Genomic DNA, 19602 nt, shown 5'->3' with positions numbered 1-19602 from the left:
TCTAAGAATTAGGGAACAGACACCCTAATTGACGCGAATCCTAAAGATAGATCTATCGGGCCCAACAAGCCCCATCCAAAGTACCGGATGCTTTAGTACTTCGAAATTTATATCATATCCGAAGGGTGTCCCGGAATGATGGGGATATTCTTATATATGCATCTTGTTAATGTCGGTTACCAGGTGTTCACCATATGAATGATTTTTATCTCTATGTATGGGATGTGTATTGAAATATGAAATCTTGTGGTAACTGACATTAACAAGATGCATATATAAGAATATCCCCATCATTCCGGGACACCCTTCGGATATGATATAAATTTCGAAGTACTAAAGCATCCGGTACTTTGGATGGGGCTTGTTGGGCCCGATAGATCTATCTTTAGGATTCGCGTCAATTAGGGTGTCTGTTCCCTAATTCTTAGATTACCAGACTTTAATAAAAAGGGGCATATTCGATTTCGATAATTCAACCATAGAATGTAGTTTCAATTACTTGTGTCTATTTCGTCAAACATTTATAAAAGCGCATGTATTCTCAGTCCCAAAAATATAAAGGGTAAAAAGGAAAATGGAACTCACCATACTGTATTTCGTAGTAAAAATACATATAACGTCATTGAACAAGTGTAAGGTTGGCCTCGGATTCACGAACCTAAATTAATTATATATAATTATGTGTTGGTCAATATTTGTCTAACAAATTAGGCCAAGTCATAGTGTACCACAATCCTAATGCTCGAGACTAATATGCAAAAGTCAACAAAAGTAAATTTGACTCAAAATAATTTCCAAAAATCTATACATGATTAATATATAGTTTAAATATCATCGTTTTATATTTTTAAATATTTTTAAAAGATTTATTAGAGTAAATAATATAATTTATTTATTAATAAATAAAATTTTATATTAAATTTATATAATATAATATACTTTTATATATATTAAGTAATAAAATTTATAGGGTTCATTTAATATCATAAAGATAATATGATAGGTATTATTAAAGTAAGTTATTACACGTAGTAAAATATGTTTGTATCACATATTTATTTGATAAAATAATATCTATAATGATAGTAAGTAAAGTTGTATTATTTTGTAATAATAATTATATTATAAAAATATCAATATTTATAATTACTAAGATGACATTATGATAAAACGATAAATCTAATTATGATAACTTTAATATTTACGATAATTTTTAATATTATCTTTAAAATAATAATTCTATTTAAAATAATAATAATAATGATATTTTATAGTAACAATGACATTTCTATTAAAATGATAATTTTTGTTAAAATGATAGTTTTAATACTAACGATATTTTTAATAATAATAGTAATGATAAAAATAATAAGAACGATAATTTTATCTAAATCAATATCTTATAATATTTTAATTTCATCATGATACTCTTACTCATTATTTCCTAATCGTTTCGTTTAATAGCTTTTAATCGTCTTTTATATCGTGTTCATAATAATGATAATAATAGTAATCAAAATAATTAGGTGTTACAAATATTTGTTTTAATTACACTAATATTAATAATGATAGTTATTATAACATTTTTAATGATAATACTAATAATTATCTTAATGATAATATAGTAATAATAATAATAACAATGACAATATCCATTTTTAAATAATGATATATATATTAATAATGATAATAATAATAATAATAATAATAATAATAATAATAATAATAATAATAATAATAATAATAATTGGATAATAATAATAATAATAATAATACTAATTATAACTTTAACGATAATAACGATAGTAATAATAAAAAAAATAACAATTTTTAATGATAAATCTCTTTTATTGATAAAGATAATAATAATGATAATAATAAGATAAAACTAGAACGACGATAAAAACAACGATAATAATAATCATTTTTAATAAAAATATCGAAAATTCAATTGATTATAACTTCTAATCCGTTCATCGAAACCATTCGATATCTAAAGGAAAAGTCCTTAATTTTTCGCTAGCTTTCCAAGGACATGCATATCTTATACCTTATCTCAACCGCAAGTGTAACTAATTCAATATTCAACCTAACATGTCTAAGGGCAATATCAAAAGTACAAGCATGCATAATCCTAAATACTCGAGCACTAGTCAGGGATACACTATTAGTATGTAAAAGTTAAATTATGAGTACTCACGTATCAATATTGAGATTCAATATTGCAGGAAAGGTACGTAGACGCAACGAAAATGATAAACACTATATTGACCTCACGAGCATACCCATGAACCATACTCAATCACCTCCATAGCTATAACCCATAATTTCCTTAATCCTATCCTACTCAAAAAACAATTTCGAAATCACTCGGACAGCACTCCGTCGTAATAAAAAGGGGCATATTCGATTTCGATCATTCAACCATATATGTCATTTTAATTACTTGTGTCTATTTTGTAAAACAATTATAAAAGTTGCGCATGTATTCTCAGTCCCAAAAATGTAAAGAGTAAAAAAAGGGATCAAAGGAACTCACGCATATAAATATAGTAAAACAGTTAATAAAGCATTTGCATGTATTCTCAGCCCAAAAATGTAATGAGTAAAAAGGGAGCAAATGAACTCACAATAATGCATTTTGTAGTAAAAATACATATGGCGGTATTGAACAATGCAAGGTTGGCCTCGGATTCACGAACCTATATTATTCATATATATATTAAAATGTATATTGGAAATCACATAATTTCATTTATTATTTACATAATATTTATATATATTTGTAGTTATTTAGAATTTATTCTAATCTTCATTAAAACATATTCTTTATTTATGTATATCATATCTTAACTTATATGTTATATATATTTATTTTATATATATATCATTACAATAGTTAATATCTATACTTTTAGTTATATTAATATTTATATATCTTTAGATACACATTTAGTATTATATTTAAAAATCAACATTGTATAAGTATTTCAAATGTTAGCCTGTTTGAAATGTTATTATATGAGATATTGTTTTACTTATAGTATATGTAATAAGCATCTTTTACAAAACTAATATTTATTTGTTTTTAATAAAAATAGTTTTTATAATCATAATTTACTAATAATAACAACTTTATTAATAATGAATATACTAATAATATTAATAATTTTGTCAATGATGATACTTAGTTTAATAATAATAATAATAATAATAATAATAATAATAATAATAATAATAATAATAATAATAATAATAATAATAATAATAATAACTACCTCATAGAGTTTAAAAAAAATAACAGCCCTTGCAGGGGCTCGAACCCACGACCTCTCGAATAACACAACCATCCCCTAAACCATTTGCTCTATTCTGTTTTTTTTTATTTTTATTTTATATCACCTTAAGTATATATAACCCCTTCTATTTAACTGTTCTTCTTATGGCTACCAACGTCATCATAACTTCTCGGCCCAATTCAGTTTTTCTTTTTTTTAACAGCCCAATTCGGTTCTTAACCTAATAGCCCAACAAACCCATTTATCAAGACTGCTTCTATTGAAAAAAAATTATATATATATGCAGACGCCTAGATTCGAACTCAGGACCTCCTGTCTAACAAGCACATACCCAAACCACTCCTCTACTCCTTACTTTTCTTATTTAAATGATTCAAAATTTCTTTTAACCCCTCATAATCTGATTCCTTCTTCTTGATTTAGCATGTACACCGAATCGACCAAAGTGTTCATTTCATTTTTTTTTCTTAAATTTTATTATTGATTACTTAATTATTGAACTATAACTATATTTGTACATAACGTAGCACAGAGTAAGCAAACCATTTTCATTTAAACTTTGACTCTATGATTGTAAATTGACAAATCCTATTATATATGGTGTGTTACTTGTATGAACTCTTTGGTCCTGATTCATCACAAAATTTATGTTTTAAGCCCCGAACCCGTCCCGTATCATAACCGAAGCAATTAGTTTTATGGTTGATTTTGGTTTCGTTTCAAACATAAATGAAAATCGTCTGCTTAGCATACGTATATATAGATTAAACTATTAAAGTGAGAAATAAAAAAAAATACCTTTTACAAACTGCTTTAGCACCGAGTTTTGATGGAAAGAATGTTCGGTTGGTCCTACGGATCATCTCTTTGGCTTTGATAAGTTTGTATGCTAAATAATATTTTGAGTTGTGTTTCTTCTTTGGTGAATGAATTTGATTTGGTGCGTAGAAATTGATTTGGTATATATATATAGTAAAGTAGTTGTCTAATAAAATTTCTAACATGAGTTTTGAATTTGTACCGTAAAACAAGAAAACGAGTATTTGTAAGTTGTCTTGATCAGCTGGAAGACATACACATCAACAATAAACATAAAATGATAGTTGTTTGGGTTTCACCATTTCAGCAAAAGGAAGAAGCAAAGAGAGAGAAAAAATATGTAGAAAGGGAGAGGAGAGAGAAAGGTGGCGAGTATGGTGGTTCTTGGTGGCTCCGGTGACCGTCGGTTGTAATGGAAGGGGTAGTGATGGTTGATCGTGTACAAGAGGTGAAGAATGGTGTGATGTTTGATCAAGAATAAAATAGTTTAGCAAGAAGATATCCTTTATATTTTTCAATGTTACGTATGTATATGTTATATACATAGAAATTTAGACTAGTTGGATATTAATATAAATGGTACAGTATTATAATATCAATCAATCATGTTAATCAATCACACACAAAAGAAATGAAAAAGTAACCCAACTTTCAATTAAGCACAGTCTTAATAATATCTAGCCGCCTCTTTTTATCTTTAGATTTATTTATGTACATAAAGTTTTAATAGAGATAGTATTGAATGGTCCGTTGATAATCAGTGACGGATAAAAGTTCTCGGAAAAATCCAAAAAAAATTTAGATTAACTATATTTATTTATTTTGGTCATTATATGTTTCATATAGACAATTGACCACCCAAGTTGACCGGTGATTCACGAACGTTAAAACTTTTAAAAACTATACGATGACATATATATGGTTATATATATAGTTAACATGTTTTTATTATAAGTATGTATCTCATTAGGTATTTTAACAATGAGTTATATACATAAAAATGAGACTATTAATTTAAGAAACTCGAAAACGATATATATAACGATTATCGTTATAACAACGTCTTACTAGGTACATATGAATCATATTAAGATATTGATACACTTGGTTAATTATGTTAAATGATAAGTAAATATATTATTAAGTGTATTAAAAATGAAATACATATGTAAAAATAAGACTACTAACTTAATGATTTCGAAACGAGACATATATGTAACGATTATCGTTGTAATGACATTTAACTGTATATACATCATACTGAGATATATTATATATCATAATATCATGATAATATAACAATTTAACATCTCATTTGTTATAATAAACAATGGGTTAACAACATTCAACAAGATCGTTAACCTAAAGGTTTCAAAACAACATTTACATGTAACGACTAACGATGACTTAACGACTCAGTTAAAATGTATATACATGTAGTGTTTTAATATGTATTCATACACTTTTGAAAGACTTCAAGACACTTATCAAAATACTTCTACTTAACAAAAATGCTTACAATTACATCCTCGTTCAGTTTCATCAACAATTCTACTCGTATGCACCCGTATTCGTACTCGTACAATACACAGCTTTTAGATGTACATACTATTAGTATATACACTCCAATGATCAGCTCTTAGCAGCCCATGTGAGTCACCTAACACATGTGGGAACCATCATTTGGCAACTAGCATGAAATATCTCATAAAATTACAAAAAACATGAGTAATCATTCATGACTTATTTACATGAAAACAAAATTACATATCCTTTATATCTAATCCATACACCAACGGCCAAAAACACCTACAAACACTTTCATTCTTCAATTTTCTTCATCTAATTGATTTCTCTCAAGTTCTATCTTCAAGTTCTAAGTGTTCTTCATATATTTTACAAGTTCTAGTTACATAAAATCAAGAATACTTTCAAGTTTGCTAGCTCATTTCCAATCTTTTAAGGTGATCATCCAACCTCAAGAAATCTTTGTTTCTTATAGTAGGTTATCATTCTAATACAAGGTAATAATCATATTCAAACTTTGGTTCAATTTCTATAACTATAACAATCTTATTTCAAGTGATGATCTTACTTGAACTTGTTTTCGTGTCATGATTCTGCTTCAAGAACTTCGAGCCATCCAAGGATCCGTTGAAGCTAGATCCATTTTTCTCTTTTCCAGTAGGTTTATCCAAGGAACTTAAGGTAGTAATGATGTTCATAACATCATTTGATTCATACATATAAAGCTATCTTATTCGAAGGTTTAAACTTGTAATCACTAGAACATAGTTTAGTTAATTCTAAACTTGTTCGCAAACAAAAGTTAATCCTTCTAACTTGAATTTTAAAATCAACTAAACACATGTTCTATATCTATATGATATGCTAACTTAATGATTTAAAACCCGGAAACACGAAAAACACCATAAAATCGGATTTACGCCGTCGTAGTAACACCGCGGGCTGTTTTGGGTTAGTTAATTAAAAACTATGAGAAACTTTGATTTAAAAGTTGTTATTCTGAGAAAATGATTTTTATTATGAACATAAAACTATATCCAAAAATTATGGTTAAACTCAAAGTGGAAGTATGTTTTCTAAAATGGTCATCTAGACGTCGTTCTTTCGACTGAAATTACTACCTTTACAAAAAAAACTTGTAACTTATTTTTCCAACTATAAACCTATACTTTTTATGTTTAGATTCATAAAATAGAGTTCAATATGAAACCATAGCAATTTGATTCACTCAAAACGGATTTAAAATGAAGAAGTTATGGGTAAAACAAGATTGGATAATTTTTCTCATTTTAGCTACGTGAAAATTGGTAACAAATCTATTCCAACCATAACTTAATCAACTTGTATTGTATATTATGTAATCTTGAGATACCATAGACACGTATACAATGTTTCGACCTATCATGTCGACACATCTATATATATTTCGGAACAACCATAGACACTCTATATGTGAATGTTGGAGTTAGCTATACAGGGTTGAGGTTGATTCCAAAATATATATAGTTTGAGTTGTGATCAATACTGAGATACGTATATACTGGGTCGTGGATTGATTCAAGATAATATTTATCGATTTATTTATGTACATCTAACTGTGGACAACTAGTTGTAGGTTACTAACGAGGACAGCTGACTTAATAAACTTAAAACATCAAAATATATTAAAAGTGTTGTAAATATATTTTGAACATACTTTGATATATATGTATATATTGTTATAGGTTCGTGAATCAACCAGTGGCCAAGTCTTACTTCCCGACGAAGTAAAAATCTGTGAAAGTGAGTTATAGTCCCACTTTTAAAATCTAATATTTTTGGGATGAGAATACATGCAGGTTTTATAAATGATTTACAAAATAGACACAAGTAAGTGAAACTACATTCTATGGTTGAATTATCGAAATCGAATATGCCCCTTTTTATTAAGTCTGGTAATCTAAGAATTAGGGACCAGACACCCTAATTGACGCGAATCCTAAAGATAGATCTATCGGGCCCAACAAGCCCCATCCAAAGTACCAGATGCTTTAGTACTTCGAAATTCTTCAATTTTCTTCATCTAATTGATCTCTCTCAAGTTCTATCTTCAAGTTCTAAGTGTTCTTCATATATTTTTCAAGTTCTAGTTACATAAAATCAAGAATACTTTCAAGTTTGCTAGCTCACTTCCAATCTTTTAAGGTGATCATCCAACCTCAAGAAATCTTTGTTTCTTACAGTAGGTTATCATTCTAATACAAGGTAATAATCATATTCAAACTTTGGTTCAATTTCTATAACTATAACAATCTTATTTCAAGTGATGATCTTACTTGAACTTGTTTTCGTGTCATGATTCTGCTTCAAGAACTTCGAGCCATCCAAGGATCCGTTGAAGCTAGATCCATTTTTCTCTTTTCCAGTAGGTTTATCCAAGGAACTTAAGGTAGTAATGATGTTCATAACATCATTCGATTCATACATATAAAGCTATCTTATTCGAAGGTTTAAACTTGTAATCACTAGAACATAGTTTAGTTAATTCTAAACTTGTTCGCAAATAAAAGTTAATCCTTCTAACTTGAATTTTAAAATCAACTAAACACATGTTCTATATCTATATGATATGCTAACTTAATGATTTAAAACCTGGAAACACGAAAAACACCGTAAAATCGGATTTACACCGTCGTAGTAACACCGCGGGCTGTTTTGGGTTAGTTAATTAAAAACTATGATAAACTTTGATTTAAAAGTTGTTATTCTGAGAAAATGATTTTTATTATGAACATGAAACTATATCCAAAAATTATGGTTAAACTCAAAGTGGAAGTATGTTTTCTAAAATGGTCATCTAGACGTCGTTCTTTCGACTGAAATGACTACCTTTACAAAAACGACTTGTAACTTATTTTTCCAACTATAAACCTATACTTTTTCTGTTTAGATTCATAAAATAGAGTTCAATATGAAACCATAGCAATTTGATTCACTCAAAACGGATTTAAAATGAAGAAGTTATGGGTAAAACAAGATTGGATAATTTTTCTCATTTTAGCTACGTGAAAATTGGTAACAAATCTATTCCAACCATAGCTTAATCAACTTGTATTGTATATTATGTAATCTTGAGATACCATAGACACGTATACAATGTTTCGACCTATCATGTCAACACATCTATATATATTTCGGAACAACCATAGACACTCTATATGTGAATGTTGGAGTTAGCTATACAGGGTTGAGGTTGATTCCAAAATATATATAGTTTGAGTTGTGATCAATACTGAGATACGTATATACTGGGTCGTGGATTGATTCAAGATAATATTTATCGATTTATTTCTGTACATCTAACTGTGGACAACTAGTTGTAGGTTACTAACGAGGACAGCTGACTTAATAAACTTAAAACATCAAAATATATTAAAAGTGTTGTAAATATATTTTGAACACACTTTGATATATATGTATATATTGTTATAGGTTCGTGAATCAACCAGTGGCCAAGTCTTACTTCCCGACGAAGTAAAAATCTGTGAAAGTGAGTTATAGTCCCACTTTTAAAATCTAATATTTTTGGGATGAGAATACATGCAGGTTTTATAAATGATTTACAAAACAGACACAAGTAAGTGAAACTACATTCTATGGTTGAATTATCGAAATCGAATATGCCCCTTTTTATTAAGTCTGGTAATCTAAGAATTAGGGAACAGACACCCTAATTGACGCGAATCCTAAAGATAGATCTATCGGGCCCAACAAGCCCCATCCAAAGTACCGGATGCTTTAGTACTTTGAAATTTATATCATATCCGAAGGGTGTCCCGGAATGATGGGGATATTCTTATATATGCATCTTGTTAATCTCGGTTACCAGGTGTTCACCATATGAATGATTTTTATCTCTATGTATGGGATGTGTATTGAAATATGAAATCTTGTGGTCTATTATTATGATTTGATATATATAGGTTAAACCTATAACTCACCAACATTTTTGTTGACGTTTTAAGCATGTTTATTCTCAGGTGATTATTAAGAGCTTCCGCTGTCGCATACTTAAATAAGGACGAGATTTGGAGTCCATGCTTGTATGATATTGTGTAAAAACTACATTCAAGTAACTTATTTTGTTGTAACATATTTGTATTGTAAACCATTATGTAATGGTCGTGTGTAAACAGGATATTTTAGATTATCATTATTTGATAATCTACGTAAAGCTTTTTAAAACCTTTATCTATGAAATAAAGGTTATGGTTTGTTTTAAAAATGAATGCAGTCTTTGAAAAACGTCTCATATAGAGGTCAAAACCTCGCAACGAAATCAATTAATATGGAACGTTTTTAACCAATAAGAACGGGACATTTCAGTTGGTATCAGAGCGTTGGTCTTAGAGAACCAGAATTTTGCATTAGTGTGTCTTATCGAGTTTGTTAGGATGCATTAGTGAGTCTGGACTTCGACCGTGTTTACTTGAAAAATGATTGCTTAACAAATTTTGTTGGAAACTATATATTTTTAACATGTGAATATTATGTGATATATTAATCTCTTAACGCGTTTGATATTATGTGATAGATGTCTACCTCTAGAACAAGTCCCATTGACTCACCTAATAATAATGAAGAGTCATATGTAAATTGGAATGATTCGTGGATTGATTCACAAGTTCCCGAAGAGGAACCGGAAGAAGAGTCGGAACCGGAAGAAGAATCAGAACCGGAAGAAGAATCGGAACCGGATGAAGAAATAGAACCGGTGGGGGAAATAATAAAATAGTTAAGTAAAAGAAAATCCTCAACCAACCGACCAAGGTTAATTATGGTCAATGGTGTTTCCGCCAAGGAAGCAAAATATTGGGAGGATTACCAATTCTCCGATGAATCGGATTCCGACGAGAATTCCGATGATGTTATAGAAATTACCCTAACTGAATTTAAAAAGGCAAAAGAAAATAATAAGGGAAAGGGCATAAAAATAGAGAAATCTAATTCCAATCCCGATGAACTTTATATGTATCGTCAACCCCCAAAGTCCTTAAGTTGTAACAATGACCCGGGAACCTCTAAACCACCAGGTTTTTCTAAACCGTTGTGGAAAACGACAGTTAGTATTAGGGGAACATCATATATCCCTAGAAACTTGGCAAAACGAATCAAAACCGAAGAAGAAGAAACGAGCGAGTCGGAATAAGATAGTTGTATTCGTGTGGTGTAATATATGTAATATAGTGTTCTTATGCTTTATGATATATGTAAAAATTGCTTGTATTAATAAGTATTTTTTTTATGAATCTAACTCTTGTCTATTTTACAGTTTAAAAACATAAAATGGATAGACAACCCAATATTTTAAGAGACCTACCCGGAGACATGATTGATGAAATCTTGTCTAGAGTCGGCCAGAATTCCTCGGCACAACTATTTAAGGCGAGATCAGTTTGTAAGACATTCGAAGAACGTTCCAAGAATGTCTTGGTTTATAAGAGACTTTCGTTTGAAAGATGGGGGATATCACATTGGGAAACCCATAAGTTACGATGTGTTTACTATGACGCATATATTGCGGGGAACCCAAATGCTATTTTACGCAACGGGTTAAGAAATTATTTTGACTCAATATATCCGAATATTGGACCTCGTGATTTAGAAAAAGCGGCTAACATGCAACATAAAGAAGCATGTTATGCTTACGGATTAGTAATGTTCGCTTCTCACCAAAGTGAGAACAAGAACATCGGGCTACAACTATTAAACAAAATGTTTCCACAAGTGACGGAGTCGGTAATTGGGGTAAGAAATGAGGTTTTTAGATTATTACGGGACTGTTGGACATTACGTAACCCTCGTCCCTTTGACGATGTTACAACACGCTGTCTTATCAACGGCCATAACGGTTATGTTCCACAAGACCAAGGATGGGAAGTAGTCCTAGTAAAACCAGAATGCATGACTTGTTTCTGGACGTATGAATTACGTATTTTTATTGCCTTTGCTGAACGACTTGTGTACTAGCTAGAATTATCTTCACAACTATCTTGTATCAAAGTTATTGTGTGCTATATTACATGCTTTATGTAAAATAAGCGGTATTGTAAGTTTGTAAAATATTGTATAAAAGTTTGAACGCGAAATATTATTATAATCAGTTTTTCATATAGAATTGTAGTAGTTGAATTGTATATTAGCTACTAAGTATGAACTTAACGGGTAGGTACTACCCAAATTTAAACTTATAAAACGCTAATATGAAGAAAAAGCTTTTATAAATGAGTTCATATTATGCTACGAAATACTATTAACTACTCTTAATATTCTGTATGATTAACTTGTTCCATTTGACTATTTTGAAGGAAATGGCACCGACTACTCGACACACCGTGAATATGAATGAAGAGGAATTCCGTACTTTTCTAGCTTCAAACATAGCCGCAGTACAGGCTGCGCTACATACCAACAATAACCTTGGATCTAGCAGTACAGGAAATCGTGTAGGATGCACCTACAAAGAATTCACTGCCTGCAAACCTTTGGAATTCGATGGAACCGAAGGACCGATCGGATTGAAACGGTGGACCGAGAAGGTCGAATCGGTGTTTGCCATAAGTAAGTGTACTGAAGAGGACAAAGTGAAGTACGCTACGCATACCTTCACAGGTTCTGCGTTAACATGGTGGAATACCTATCTAGAGCAAGTGGGACAAGACGATGCGTACGCACTACCGTGGTCAGCATTCAAGCACTTGATGAACGAGAAGTACCGTCCCAGAACCGAGGTCAATAAGCTCAAGACAGAACTTAGAGGGTTACGAACCCAAGGATTTGATATTACCACGTACGAAAGACGATTCACAGAATTGTGCCTATTGTGTCCGGGAGCATTCGAAGATGAGGAAGAGAAGATCGACGCATTTGTGAAAGGATTACCGGAAAGAATCCAAGAAGATATAAGTTCACACGAGCCCGCCTCTATACAACAGGCATGTAGAATGGCTCACAAACTAGTGAACCAGATTGAAGAAAGAATTAAAGAACAGACTGCTGAAGAGGCCAATGTGAAGCAAGTCAAAAGAAAGTGGGAGGAAAACGGTGATAAGAATCACCAATACAACAACAACAGCAATTACAACAATAATCGCAACAATTATCCCAACAATCGCAACATCAATCGCAACTACAATAAACGGCCCAACAACAACAACAACAACAACAGCAATAGCAACTACAACAATCATCCCAACAACAATAATAACCGCAACAACAACAACAATCAGAAGCAGCTATGCCAAAGGTGTGAAAAGTATCACTCGGGGTTCTGCTCCAAATTTTGCAACAAGTGTAAAAGAAATGGTCATAGCGCGGCGAAGTGTGTGGTCTACGGACCAGGGGTTAATAGAACAAAAGGAACAAATGGTGTCGGAACGAGTAATGGAAGAGCAAGTAGTGTCGGAGCAAGTTATGCCAATGTAGTTTGTTATAAATGTGGAAAACCGGGCCACATTATTAGAAATTGCCCGAACCAGGAGAACACGAATGGACAAGGCCGCGGAAGAGTTTTCAATATTAATGCGGCAGAGGCACAGGAAGACCCGGAGCTTGTTACGGGTACGTTTCTTATTGACAATAAATCTGCTTACATTTTATTTGATTCGGGTGCGGATAGAAGCTATATGAGTAGAGATTTTTGTGCTAAATTAAGTTGTCCATTGACGCCTTTGGATAGTAAATTTTTACTCGAATTAGCAAATGGTAAATTAATTTCAGCAGATAATATATGTCGGAATCGAGAAATTAAACTGGTTAGCAAAACATTTAAGATTGATTTGATACCAGTAGAGTTAGGGAGTTTTGATGTGATAATCGGTATGGACTGGTTGAAAGAAGTGAAAGTAGAGATCGTCTGTTACAAAAATGCAATTCGCATTATACGAGAAAAAGGAAAACCCTTAATGGTGTACGGAGAAAAGGGCAACACGAAGCTACATCTTATTAGTAATTTGAAGGCACAAAAACTAATAAGAAAAGGTTGCTATGCTGTTCTAGCACACGTCAAGAAAGTACAAACTGAAGAAAAGAGCATCAATGATGTTCCCATTGCAAAAGAATTTCCCGATGTATTTCCGAAAGAATTACCGGGATTACCCCCACATCGATCCGTTGAATTTCAAATAGATCTTGTACCAGGAGCTGCACCAATAGCTCGTGCTCCTTACAGACTCACACCCAGCGAGATGAAAGAACTGCAAAGCCAATTACAAGAACTTTTAGAGCGTGGTTTCATTCGACCAAGCACATCACCGTGGGGAGCACCTGTTTTGTTTGTCAAGAAGAAAGATGGTACATTCAGGTTGTGTATCGACTACCGAGAGTTGAACAAACTTACCATCAAGAACCGCTACCCACTACCAAGAATCGACGACTTATTTGATCAAGTACAAGGCTCGTCTGTTTATTCAAAGATTGACTTACGTTCCGGGTATCATCAAATGCGGGTGAAAGAAGATGATATTCCAAAGACTGCTTTCAGAAAACGTTACGGTCATTACGAGTTTATGGTCATGCCGTTTGGTTTAACTAATGCACCAGCTGTGTTCATGGACCTTATGAACCGAGTGTGTGGACCATACCTTGACAAGTTTGTCATTGTTTTCATTGATGACATACTTATTTACTCAAAGAATGACCAAGAACACGGTGAACATTTGAGAAAGGTGTTAGAAGTATTGAGGAAGGAAGAATTGTACGCTAAGTTTTCAAAGTGTGCATTTTGGTTGGAAGAAGTTCAATTCCTCGGTCACATAGTGAACAAAGAAGGTATTAAGGTGGATCCGGTAAAGATAGAAACTGTTGAAAAGTGGGAAACCTCGAAAACTCCGAAACACATACGCCAGTTTTTAGGACTAGCTGGTTACTACAGAAGGTTCATCCAAGACTTTTCCAGAATAGCAAAACCCTTGACTGCATTAACGCATAAAGGGAAGAAATTTGAATGGAATGATGAACAAGAGAAAGCGTTTCAGTTATTGAAGAAAAAGCTAACTACGGCACCTATATTGTCATTACCTGAAGGGAATGATGATTTTGTGATTTATTGTGACGCATCAAAGCAAGGTCTCGGTTGTGTATTAATGCAACGAACGAAGGTGATTGCTTATGCATCTAGACAATTGAAGATTCACGAACAAAATTATACGACGCATGATTTGGAATTAGGTGCGGTTGTTTTTGCATTAAAGACTGGGAGGCACTACTTATATGGGGTCAAAAGTATTATATATACCGACCACAAAAGTCTTCAACACATATTTAATTAGAAACAACTGAATATGAGGCAGCGTAGGTGGATTGAATTGTTGAATGATTACGACTTTGAGATTCGTTACCACCCGGGGAAGGCAAATGTGGTAGCCGATGCCTTGAGCAGGAAGGACAGAGAACCCATTCGAGTAAAATCTATGAATATAATGATTCATAATAACCTTACTACTCAAATAAAGGAGGCGCAACAAGGAGTTTTAAAAGAGGGAAATTTAAAGGATGAAATACCCTGGGAGAAGCATCTTAATATTCGGGAAGACGGAACCCGGTATAGGGCTGAAAGGATTTGGGTACCAAAATTTGGAGATATGAGAGAAATGGTACTTAGAGAAGCTCATAAAACCAGATACTCAATACATCCTGGAACGAGAAAGATGTACAAGGATCTCAAGAAACATTTTTGGTGGCCGGGTATGAAAGCCGATGTTGCTAAATACGTAGGAGAATGTTTGACGTGTTCTAAGGTTAAAGCTGAGCATCAGAAACCATCAGGTCTACTTCAACAACCCGAAATCCCAGAATGGAAATGGGAAAACATTACCATGGATTTTATCACTAAATTGCCAAGGACTGCAAGTGGTTTTGATACTATTTGTGTAATAGTTGATCGTCTCACAAAATCAGCACACTTCCTGCCAATACGAAAAGATGACAAGATGGAGAAGTTAGCACGACTGTATTATCTCTGATAGGGATGGCAGATTTATTTCAAGATTCTGGCAGACATTACAGCAAGCATTAGGAACTCGTCTAGACATGAGTACTGCCTATCATCCACAAACTGATGGGCAGAGCGAAAGGACGATACAAACGCTTGAAGACATGCTACGAGCATGTGTTATTGATTTCGGAAACAGTTGGGATCGACATCTACCATTAGCAGAATTTTCCTACAACAACAGCTACCATTCAAGCATTGAGATGGCGCCGTTTGAAGCACTTTATGGTAGAAAGTGCAGGTCTCCGATTTGTTGGAGTGAAATGGGGGATAGACAGATTACGGGTCCGGAGATTATACAAGAAACTACCGAGAAGATCATCCAAATTCAACAACGGTTGAAATCCGCCCAAAGTCGACAAAAGAGCTACGCTGACATTAAAAGAAAAGATATAGAACTTGAAATTGGAGAGATGGTCATGCTTAAAGTTTCACCTTGGAAAGGTGTTGTTCGATTTGGTAAACGAGGGAAATTAAATCCAAGGTATATTGGACCATTCAAGATTATTGATCGTGTCGGACTAGTAGCTTACCGACTTGAGTTACCTCAACAACTCGCGGCTGTACATAACACTTTCCACGTCTCAAATTTGAAGAAATGTTTTGCTAAAGAAGATCTCACTATTCCGTTAGATGAAATCCAAATCAACGAAAAACTTCAATTCATCGAAGAACCCGTCGAAATAATGGATCGTGAGGTTAAAAGACTTAAGCAAAACAAGATACCAATTGTTAAGGTTCGATGGAATGCTCGTAGAGGACCCGAGTTCACCTGGGAGCGTGAAGATCAGATGAAGAAGAAATACCCGCATCTATTTCCAGAAGATTCGTCAACACCTTCAACAGCTTAAAATTTCGGGACGAAATTTATTTAACGGGTAGGTACTGTAGTGACCCGAACTTTTCCATGTTTATATATATTAATTGAGATTGATATTTACATGATTAAATGTTTCCAACATGTTAAGCAATCAAACTTGTTAAGACTTGATTAATTGAAATATGTTTCATATAGACAATTGACCACCCAAGTTGACCGGTGATTCACGAACGTTAAAACTTGTAAAAACTATACGATGACATATATATGGTTATATATATAGTTAACATGTTTTTATTATAAGTATGTATCTCATTAGGTATTTTAACAATGAGTTATATACATAAAAATGAGACTATTAATTTAAGAAACTCGAAAACGATATATATAACGATTATCGTTATAACAACGTCTTACTAGGTACATATGAATCATATTAAGATATTGATACACTTGGTTAATTATGTTAAATGATAAGTAAATATATTATTAAGTGTATTAACAAGGAAATACATATGTAAAAATAAGACTACTAACTTAATGATTTCGAAACGAGACATATATGTAACGATTATCGTTGTAACGACATTTAACTGTATATACATCATACTGAGATATATTATATATCATAATATCATGATAATATAACAATTTAACATCTCATTTGTTATAATAAACAATGGGTTAACAACATTCAACAAGATCGTTAACCTAAAGGTTTCAAAACAACATTTACATGTAACGACTAACGATGACTTAACGACTCAGTTAAAATGTATATACATGTAGTGTTTTAATATGTATTCATACACTTTTGAAAGACTTCAAGACACTTATCAAAATACTTCTACTTAACAAAAATGCTTACAATTACATCCTCGTTCAGTTTCATCAACAATTCTACTCGTATGCACCCGTATTCGTACTCGTACAATACACAGCTTTTAGATGTACATACTATTAGTATATACACTCCAATGATCAGCTCTTAGCAGCCCATGTGAGTCACCTAACACATGTGGGAACCATCATTTGGCAACTAGCATGAAATATCTCATAAAATTACAAAAAACATGAGTAATCATTCATGACTTATTTACATGAAAACAAAATTACATATCCTTTATATCTAATCCATACACCAACGACCAAAAATACCTACAAACACTTTCATTCTTCAATTTTCTTCATCTAATTGATCTCTCTCAAGTTCTATCTTCAAGTTCTAAGTGTTCTTCATATATTTTACAAGTTCTAGTTACATAAAATCAAGAATACTTTCAAGTTTGCTAGCTCACTTCCAATCTTTTAAGGTGATCATCCAACCTCAAGAAATCTTTGTTTCTTACAGTAGGTTATCATTCTAATACAAGGTAATAATCATATTCAAACTTTGGTTCAATTTCTATAACTATAACAATCTTATTTCAAGTGATGATCTTACTTGAACTTGTTTTCGTGTCATGATTCTGCTTCAAGAACTTCGAGCCATCCAAGGATCCGTTGAAGCTAGATCCATTTTTCTCTTTTCCAGTAGGTTTATCCAAGGAACTTAAGGTAGTAATTATGTTCATAACATCATTCGATTCATACATATAAAGCTATCTTATTCGAAGGTTTAAACTTGTAATCACTAGAACATAGTTTAGTTAATTCTAAACTTGTTCGCAAACAAAAGTTAAACCTTCTAACTTGAATTTTAAAATCAACTAAACACATGTTCTATATCTATATGATATGCTAACTTAATGATTTAAAACCTAGAAACACGAAAAACACCGTAAAATCGGATTTACGCCGTCGTAGTAACACCGCGGGCTGTTTTGGGTTAGTTAATTAAAAACTATGATAAACTTTGATTTAAAAGTTGTTAATCTGAGAAAATGATTTTTATTATGAACATGAAACTATATCCAAAAATTAAAATTCATTCACCAAAGAAGAAACACAACTCAAAATATTATTTAGCATACAAACTTATCAAAGCCAAAGAGATGATCCGTAGGACCAACCGAACATTCTTTCCATCAAAACTCGGTGCTAAAGCAGTTTGTAAAAGGTATTTTTTTTTATTTCTCACTTTAATAGTTTAATCTATATATACGTATGCTAAGCAGACGATTTTCATTTATGTTTGAAACGAAACCAAAATCAACCATAAAACTAATTGCTTCGGTTATGATACGGGACGGGTTCGGGGCTTAAAACATAAATTTTGTGATGAATCAGGACCAAAGAGTTCATACAAGTAACACACCATATATAATAGGATTTGTCAATTTACAATCATAGAGTCAAAGTTTAAATGAAAATGGTTTGCTTACTCTGTGCTACGTTATGTACAAATATAGTTATAGTTCAATAATTAAGTAATCAATAATAAAATGTAAGAAAAAAAAAATGAAATGAACACTTTGGTCGATTCGGTGTACATGCTAAATCAAGAAGAAGGAATCAGATTATGAGGGGTTAAAAGAAATTTTGAATCATTTAAATAAGAAAAGTAAGGAGTAGAGGAGTGGTTTGGGTATGTGCTTGTTAGACAGGAGGTCCTGAGTTCGAATCTAGGCGTCTGCATATATATATAATTTTTTTTCAATAGAAGCAGTCTTGATAAATGGGTTTGTTGGGCTATTAGGTTAAGAACCGAATTGCGCTGTTAAAAAAAAAGAAAAACTGAATTGGGCCGAGAAGTTATGATGACGTTGGTAGCCATAAGAAGAACAGTTAAATAGAAGGGGTTATATATACTTAAGGTGATATAAAATAAAAAAATAAAAAACAGAATAGAGCAAATGGTTTAGGGGATGGTTGTGTTATTCGAGAGGTCGTGGGTTCGAGCCCCTGCAAGGGCTGTTATTTTTTTTAAACTCTATGAGGTAGTTATTATTATTATTATTATTATTATTATTATTATTATTATTATTATTATTATTATTATTATTATTATTATTATTATTATTATTATTATTATTATTAAACTAAGTATCATCATTGACAAAATTATTAATATTATTAGTATATTCATTATTAATAAAGTTGTTATTATTAGTAAATTATGATTATAAAAACTATTTTTATTAAAAACAAATAAATATTAGTTTTGT

Source organism: Rutidosis leptorrhynchoides, chromosome 5 (genome assembly GCF_046630445.1).
Source record: "Rutidosis leptorrhynchoides isolate AG116_Rl617_1_P2 chromosome 5, CSIRO_AGI_Rlap_v1, whole genome shotgun sequence".
Classification (NCBI taxonomy): domain Eukaryota; kingdom Viridiplantae; phylum Streptophyta; class Magnoliopsida; order Asterales; family Asteraceae; genus Rutidosis; species Rutidosis leptorrhynchoides.
The sequence above is the reverse complement of the archived record's forward strand: the minus strand, read 5'-3'. Positions refer to the sequence as shown.